This window comes from Bos taurus, chromosome 9, assembly GCF_002263795.3.
Source record: "Bos taurus isolate L1 Dominette 01449 registration number 42190680 breed Hereford chromosome 9, ARS-UCD2.0, whole genome shotgun sequence".
Lineage (NCBI taxonomy): Eukaryota > Metazoa > Chordata > Mammalia > Artiodactyla > Bovidae > Bos > Bos taurus.
This window is the reverse complement of record NC_037336.1, coordinates 103,515,576-103,524,301: the sequence shown is the minus strand read 5'-3', so window position 1 is coordinate 103,524,301 and position 8,726 is coordinate 103,515,576.

Here is an 8,726-nt window from a genome sequence, read left to right as displayed (position 1 = left end):
ATCAAGGATCCAGGTTCTTTTTGTCTTCCTACTCTCGCCTTGGACATCCACGCACAGTTGTTTACCTTGATAGAATTTAATCGTGTTCCCATGGCTCCGTTATGACCCACTCTCTGGGATGCGGCTGGAGCTCACCTTCCCTGAAGCACATGGCCGTGTGGAGAGTGTACACAACTATCGGTGGGAGCTCCTCTGGGAAGAAGCAGGGGGTGGGCTTGGGGGAGGCAGCCGATAGTGTCTGTGATAATTCATTCTATTTCCACAGTTATAACCAGAACTTGGAAATCCATGTCAAATTCAATGGACAGTAAAAGTGTCAGACTTTATTTTTTGGGGCTCCAAAATCACTGCAGATGGTGATTGCAGCCATGAAATTAAAAGATGCCTACTCCTTGGAAGGAAAGTTATAACCAACCTAGACAGCATATTCAAAAGCAGAGATGCTACTTTGCCAACAAAGGTCTGTCTAGTCAAGGCTATGGTTTTTCCTGTGGTCACATATGGATGTGAGAGTTGGACTGTGAAGAAGGCTGAGTGCCGAAGAATTGATGTATTTGAACTGTGGTGTTGGAGAAGACTCTTGAGAGTCCCTTGGACTGCAAGGAGATCCAACCAGTCCATTCTGAAGGAGATCAGCCCTGGGATTTCTTTGGAAGGAATGATGCTGAAGCTGAAACTGCAGTACTTTGACCACCTCAAAGCGAAGAGCTGACTCATTGGAAAAGACTCTGATGCTGGGAGGGATTGGGGGCAGGAGGAGAAGGGGACGACAGAGGATGAGATGGCTGGATGGCATCACTGACTTGATAGACGTGAGTCTGAGTGAACTCCGGGAGTTGGTGATGGACAGGGAGGCCTGGTGTGCTGCGATTCATGGGGTCACAAAGAGTCGGACACGACTGAGCGAGTGAACTGAACTGAACTGAACTGAAAAGTACAGATTAGTTGAATAATCTGTAAACAGGAAAACAGAAAGATGAGAGTTTTCTTTTCACTTGTGTGTTATAATCTGTTGGATAATCCAGTACTGGCAGTTCCACACTACACAGCAGAGACGTGATAGTTGTAGCCCAAAGAATCTTTAAAACAGGGTCATTGTTCACGAACTTTGGCCACAGAGAATCAGTAGTAACAAACCTAAAAAGGAGCTCACGTTAATCAGTGTTCTTTCCTGGTGACTTTATCTGGGAACACACGCTTCCTGGTATTGAGCTGACTGCTTATAAATGTGATTTTGTAAAGTGAGAATTATACCTTCCTCCGAGGGTTAGTTTGTGAATTGAGTGAGGTAATATACAGTCAGACTCTTACGCCCAGCACGTAGCGTGACCCTGGAGGCTGCCAATCTTGAGGTGCTCCCTGTCACCATTTGGTCTGACAGTTCAGATGGCCTTCAACTGCTTCCTCTCGCCCTTCTCCCAACCCCATTCATGCTTAGTTGTGAACGTCTATGGGCTCTGTTTCTCTGAAGTGACTCACATCATCCTTCTTTCCCCCACCATGACATCTCTCTTCTCTCACATTCCCGTGGTCCCTTTCTGTTATTCATTCACGTGGCAATTGTTTAGTTCAACATGCCACTCGTCTGCCATGTGCCAGGCGCTGGGTGAAATGCATAGTGTGAGCAGTGAACAAAATGGACAGGGCCCTTGCCTCCCCTGAGTGTTTATTGTACCGGGATGCTAGCATTAAATAAGTATAGCTCTGTAAATTATGGCAAATGCTTCTAAGGGTGAACCAGGGAGAAGATCCAATGACCTTTCCTTGCCACCAGTCTCATCTTCACCTGTAAGACTGAAGATGTAACCATGTTGCAAGCATAACTTTGGTTATGTCACTCCCTGCCTCAGAAGCCCTCAGTCATTCTTGGAGTGAATACAAACTCTTAGGTTCTAGATTCTCCAGAATGTAAAATTCTCCATTTCTCAAGCTTTAGTGGATTCCAGGTTCATTATAAACACCTCTAATCCTAGCAACACTGCCGACCCCCGTCTCACTTCTAACCCACCTGCGTTAGACATGCTTCTTTGTGTGCTCCTGAGAGCGCGCATATATTCCTGCTCCCTCGCACCAGACTCCTTCCCTTGCCTCCTCCTCGGAGCTGTGTCTGTACCAAGAAAACCTCTGCCCTGCGGTCACCAAGCTCCTTCCCCACTCCAGCCATGGAAGTGTGAAGTAACTGAAGCCGCCAGAGCAGCATGCCAAACATCCAAAACCGTAACTTCTGGCCACTTTCCCTCTGCCATTAGGAACCGTAAGGATCAACCACATCAAATGTCACGTACCTGTTTCCTTTAGTCACTGCAGGAGTCTGGACACCCACTCATTCGAGTCCCTGCTTCTCAAAACTTTATAGCCGGTTATTGACCTTCATTTACATGGTTCCTCTATTGTCCCAGCCTCTGCTCCAGATGCATTGAGTTTCTTCCCTTAAAACAGCGACCTGACTTCTCCCTGAGGAGGAGTCTCACTGCAACCCTCTCAAGTAAAAGCTGGTGTTTCTCTCATCCCTAACACCTCATGCCTCAGAGCCAGGAGGTAGGGCAGGCAACCCCTGACCGTGAAAAGCTCTAGCTCCTGCACATCTACGCCATCTGGATACACAGTTTGTTATCTCTGTGTGTGATTGTTGCCCGCAAGTCCCCTGGGCTGTGCCTTCTCATTACTTGAAAACCTGAGCTGCTGGATCACAAGCTTCCTCTCCATTCAACTCCTGCCATTGCTCTTTTCGACTTCAGTATCCACAGAGATAATCACCCAGTGTGGCAGTTCTCACTTTGCACAAGTTTTTTACTACACTGTAGTTACACCAGTCTCCGAACAGCATGCTTTGTATCTCAGTGACCACAGTGGATTACCCGTGAGGAGCTGCATGAAGTACAAATTCCTCATCCAGCTCTGCAGTCCCCAAGTCGTTATGTAAACAGTGGATGAGCGTCATGAGCCTTCGGTCGAGCTCTCTCAGTCCTGACCCCTGCACTGCTCTTCTTCAGCGCTTCAGGTCACAAGGCAGCAGGGCGTGGAGTCCTGTTACCTGCTGGCCTCCCAGTGATGAACCCGTGTGATGTTTCACAAAAATGGACAGCCGAAAGAGGAAACTGGCCAAAAAAGGTGAAAGTGCAGCAAAGAAGTGATGATGCTAGAAATGACATTGGTTAGGAAACCTGAAAGTCAAGTTTTGCTGTTAGCAAACAGCAAAGTCAAGACAGGATGAGACCTAAGCCTGCCTGGACGGAGGAACCGTGGGGAGAAAGTCCAGGAAGCAGGAAAAATGAGGTAAAGTTGTGTGGACATCTTTCAGTTTGAGTTGCTTTTGGAACAGAAAGCCACTTTTGCTTGAGAAAGACTGTCTTCTACTTTGGATATAGTACCTTCTGTTCCACGAGGGCTGCTGCTGCTGCTGCTGCTGCTGCTGAGTCGCTTCAGTCGTGTCCGACTGTATGTGACCCCATAGACGGCAGATTCAGCCAACCGCAGGAGGCATGGAATGTAGGACGTATTTAATGAGAAAATCTGTGTGAGTGGACCTGTACAGGGCAAGTATCAACTGTAATAATAATAATAAAAATCTCAGTCAGTTTGACTAGCATTCAGGTCAAAATGTCAAAATTAGTTACTATGTTAAAAGTGAAAGTGAGTGAAGTCGCTCAGTTGTGTCCAACTCTGCCACCCCATGGCCTGTAGCCTACCAGTCTCCGCCATCCATGGGATCTTCCAGGCTGCCATCTCCTTCTCCAGAGGATCTTCCCAACCCAGGGATGGAACGTGGAAAAGGAAACTGTAGTTACAAAGAGACAGAAAAGCAAACTTTTCTGCCAGTAAAGACTGGTTCCATCATTTTAGACAGCTACAAGAACTGATTCACACTGAGCTAGCTGGTGCTCAGTGCTGTGAAATATGCACCCAGATTTCATAGATTAGTTACAGCCACTGATCATGACAAAAGGATGAAGATGTTGAGAGGAAGTGAGACTGATGTAAAACTTCACGTTGAAGAAACTCTTGGAAATTATTTACAACAATGAAAATGCAAAAGATAAAATGTTGGAAGCCAATCCAAACTTCAAAATAAATATGACAATTTATCAAGGCATAGAAAAAGGTAAGTTGTAGGGTGAGAAAAAGGCAAGCACAATTTAATTACTCTCGGCAAAGTTATTAGAAAGAAAATAGTAATTCTGATGTTGAAGCTGAAACTCCAATACTTTGGCCACCTGATGCGAAGAGCTGACTCATTTGAAAAGACCCTGATGCTGGGAAAGATTGAGGGCAAGAGGAGAAGGGGACGACAGAGGATGAGATGGTTGGATGGCATCAACAACTCAATGGACATGGGTTTGGGTGGACTCCGGAAGTTGGTGGACAGGGAGGCCTGGAGTGCTGGGGTTCATGGGGTTGCAAAGAGTCGGACACAACTGAGCGACTGAACTGAACTGAATGTCTCTCATGTTTCAAATTATAGTGTACTAAATAAATACTACTTTTGCAATGAGAATTCTGTATACATGTATAATTGGCAATAAGGGAGTTTTCAGTGTTTTAAGAAAAAGTTTTTACAGTCGTAGAAGAACTGTACTTTTTAATAAGATCACTTTGCATGATTTCTGCTTCATGATCACTTTTTTTTTTTTTAATCTCCCTGTGCTATTGTGCAACTAGGGCTTCTGTACTCTAGGTTCCCAGTTCCTTGACCAACTCAAACTCAAGGACCTTTTCATCGAGCACATGTTGGTCATCTGCTCCTTGGTTCATCCTTGTTATTGTCAAAATCAATTCAGTTGCTAAGTTGCTGACTCTTTGCAACCCTATGGATTGTAGGGGACCAGGCTCACCTGTCCTCCACTATCTCCTGGAGTTTGCTCAGTCATGTCCATTGAGTCAGTGATGCTATGTAACTATCTCATCCTCTGTTGCCCACTTGTTCTCCTGTCCTCAATCTTTCCCAGCATCAGGGTCTCTTCCAGTGAGCTGGCTCTTCAAATCAGGTGACCAAAGTGTTGGAGCTTCAGCTTTAGTCAGTTCAGTTCAGTCACTCAGTCATGTCCAACTCTTTACGACCCCATGGACTACAGCACTCCAGGCTTCCCTGTCCATCACCAACTCCTAGAGCTTGCTCAAACTCATGTCCATTGAGTCCGTGATGCCATCCAACCATCTCATCCTCTGTCATCCCCTTCTCCTCCTGCCTTAAATCTTTTCCAGCATCAAGGGTTTTTCCAATGAGTCAGTTCTTTGCATCAGGTGGCCAAAGTATTGGAGCTTCAGCTTCAGCATCAGTCCTTCCAATGAACACCCAGGACTGATCTACTTTAGGATGGACTGGTTGGATCTCTTTGCAGTCCAAGGGACTCTCAAGAGTCTTCTCCAGCACCACAGTTCAGAAGCATCAATTCTTCAGCACTCAGCTTTCTTTATAGTCCAGTTCTCACATCCATACATGACCACTGGAAAAACCACAGCCTTGACTAGACGGACCATTTTCAGCAGTGATGTCTGTACTTTAGGTTTGTCAGTTTTTCTTCCAAGGAGCAAGCATCTTTTAATTCCTTCCTTAATCAACTTCAATTTAGCTTCTCATACTGCCATACCATTGAAATAGCTTGCGACAAATAAGATGGTTAGTTATTACCAAATTTTTAAATACAACGGACATTTTTCGGTCTTTATCTTACTCGAGTTCTCGAATGACATGTTGACCAGTCTCATATTTGAAATACTCTCAGCTTACAGTACTTGATAGTTTTCTTCCTTTTTCTCTGTTTCCACCAGTATCTCTGGAATTCTTGACCTTGAGCCTTTTCCTCACCTATAACTACATATTCTAATGGTCTCATACAGTTTTATGGCTTTTTCTCTTCAGCATTCTATTGCCCGTGCCTACCTCAGGGTCTAAGAATAAACAGTGAGGTTGTGTTTGATGAATACACGGCTCCTTCTATTTCTATCACCTAACACAGTTCCTAGTTGCTTTCCATAAAACCTTTGTGAAATAGATGAATGGAAATTATTATTCTAATCCTGTAAATGAGGAACCGGAGGGTCAGAAAGATTAGTTTATCCATGATCACACAGCTAATAAGTGGCACAGCTGGTATCACACCAAAGTCTTAACTTCAAATCTTTGTTCTCACCTTTATATCAAGCAGCCTCCCTGTATATTTCACTCCTAACTCAGAGACTCTGCCTTCACTTACCCTATCCTCACTCCAGACTGGAATGAGTGACGTACTTGAATATCCCTCCTACTTTCCCACTTGTCCATCTTTGTTGGGTTTGAAGCCATATTTATACTTCTGGTTGTACATTTGAGGCTCAGTGGTAAAGAATTCACCTGCAATGCAGGATACTCAGGTTTGATCTCTGGCTTGGAAAGATGCCCTCGAGAAGGAAATAGCAACCCACTCCAGCATTCTTGCCTGGAAAAGCCCCATGGACAGAGGAGTCTGGCAGGCTATAGTCCTTGACATCACAACGAGTTGGACACAGTTTAGCAACTGAACAACAACAAATTGTACATTTACCAGTAGTTCTATCAGTATCTCGTTACTTTTCAAATTCTATGTCAAGCTTAAAATCTTAAATTTTCTGGTTGCAAGTAAATTTTCATCCATCTGTGAATGAAAATTATTGCCCAGAATATCAGTAAACAAAGGATGTTGCAGCCATCAAGCCACCATATTATAGCCATAGGATGATGATGATAAGCCCTGAGGGAACTCAGGAAGGAGGCAGGGTGCCTGGCTATCCAGCAGTCAGGCACTGCAGCCATCACTCCCCACCCCCTCAATGCACCCGAAGAATCTCAGGATGAGAAAACAGGATACTGTCCCCAGGTAGCTGAGGTGCATATCAAAGGAATGGTTTCAATGAGCCCAGACTCTTGGATCTTCTCATACAGAGAAAAGCACTAGATTCTTTAACTTGAGATGTCTGATTTTCTTTAACTAACAGTAATCTTCTGATGTTCTAATGAGGTCATTATTGCAAAAACTCCTATATATTCTGCCCCCCCGCCCCCGCCCCACAACACCCCTTGCTTCTTTGGAGCGGTTATCTCAGAGTGATCTGAGAGTCCTGTCTCTGGAACTTGAAGTCCTTACTATGCCTGCTGAATAAAATACAAGTCTCAGCTTTCAGGTTGTGCTTTTTCTTTTCCAGTCAACACACACTAATTCTTTCAGTATGAAGCAGCCCGTCTGCACAGCCTTAATATTATGCCTTGTAGGATGAAAAGCTGAATCAGTGTTTATTGGCTTGGAATGAAGAGTTTTAAATTTGAATTTGATCCAGAGACAAAATACTCAAGGAACAAGACTAGAACAAAATAACTATATATACATATAAACATTAAACTCTATCGAGAGAGTCTGACTGAGGGTCTTGATCAGTTGAGGGACTTTGGGGGAAAGATGTTGGTTCTCCTTGAGTCATTCAGACACTTAGGCTGTTTTCTTCAGTGGGATTTTGACAGGAAAATGGGTGCTGCTCTGACGAGGTTGTGCGATAAAATAGAGGCTGGATTAGGAGCAGTTTGCCAGTGTTGAGTCCTTGTTGATGCCATCTCTGATCCGATGCAAATGGGGAAGTCAGGAAAGGGTGGGCTGGGAGAGTCAAAGGAGGTCCTTTGTGTCAAACTGACGGGCTAGAAACAACCCCTGTCTTATCTTTCCAAACTTGTCTGCTGGGTATAAGCAAAAATAATGCAGGAAAGGGAAGCCATATTGTATTCCAAATCCAGGAATGTTTTCTATTGCCAGGAACCAAGTCATCTACACTCAGGTACAAAGTGTCTTCTGACAGATCAACTTTAACATTTCTGGCACCATTGTCATCCTATCTCAGCTGTCTCTCATGTGTTCCTTTAAAGTTCTGTTACCTTTTTTATTTCTTTTAATTTTTGGTAAAGTCCCAAAGTGACCAAGTGAAGCCTAAGAACCACGATTAATAATATAAGTCAGTTTCTTGGTGACTTTTACGGGCCTAAGCACTTTACAACAATACTGAATGTTTGATAAACGAAGGGCTATGGCTACGCAGCCAGAAAAAAGCTGAGAGGGAATCCGATGAGGCCGGTATGGTCCCGAAATGCTCCGCTGCGATGCGATCTCACGTCCTGGGTGGGAGCTTCTGCATCCGCAGCATCCCAGCAGAGTCCTAAATTTCACCTGTTTGAGGACTCCCGCACGCACCAAGGTCGATGTGGATCAACTTTTCAAGTGAAAGCAAGCTGAGGATGCCTTTGGCAAGGACACGTTCCCTGGCAGGTGGTTCACGAGCGCCGGAGAGCTCGAGGCCGCGAGCAGAGAACAAAGGCGGACGACAGGCAGCAACTGGGAACCGGGAACGCGAGGAGAGGAGCCGGGGCCCTCAGAGGCCCCCGCGATGCAGCCCCCCGGGTAGAGAGAGGGTGCCGGAGAGACCCCCCGGAAGGTGGAGGAGGGGGCGGGGCGACGAGGACCCCGGGAGGGAGGGGGCGGGGTGGGACCCCGCATGGAGGGCGAGGGGGCGAGGGGGCGAGGGGGCGAGGGGGCGAGGGGGCGAGGGGGCGAGGGGGCGGGCCCCTCGGGAAGGAGGTGGAAGGGAAGGGCGGCGAGGAGCGCCGCGTCAGGACACGCGGGCGCGGACGCCGGGGAGGCGGGGGGGCGGGGACCCCAGGAGGGAGAGAGGGGACGGGAGCGCGGACACCGGGGAGGGAGGGGGCGGGGAGGGGTCCCTGGGATGGAGGG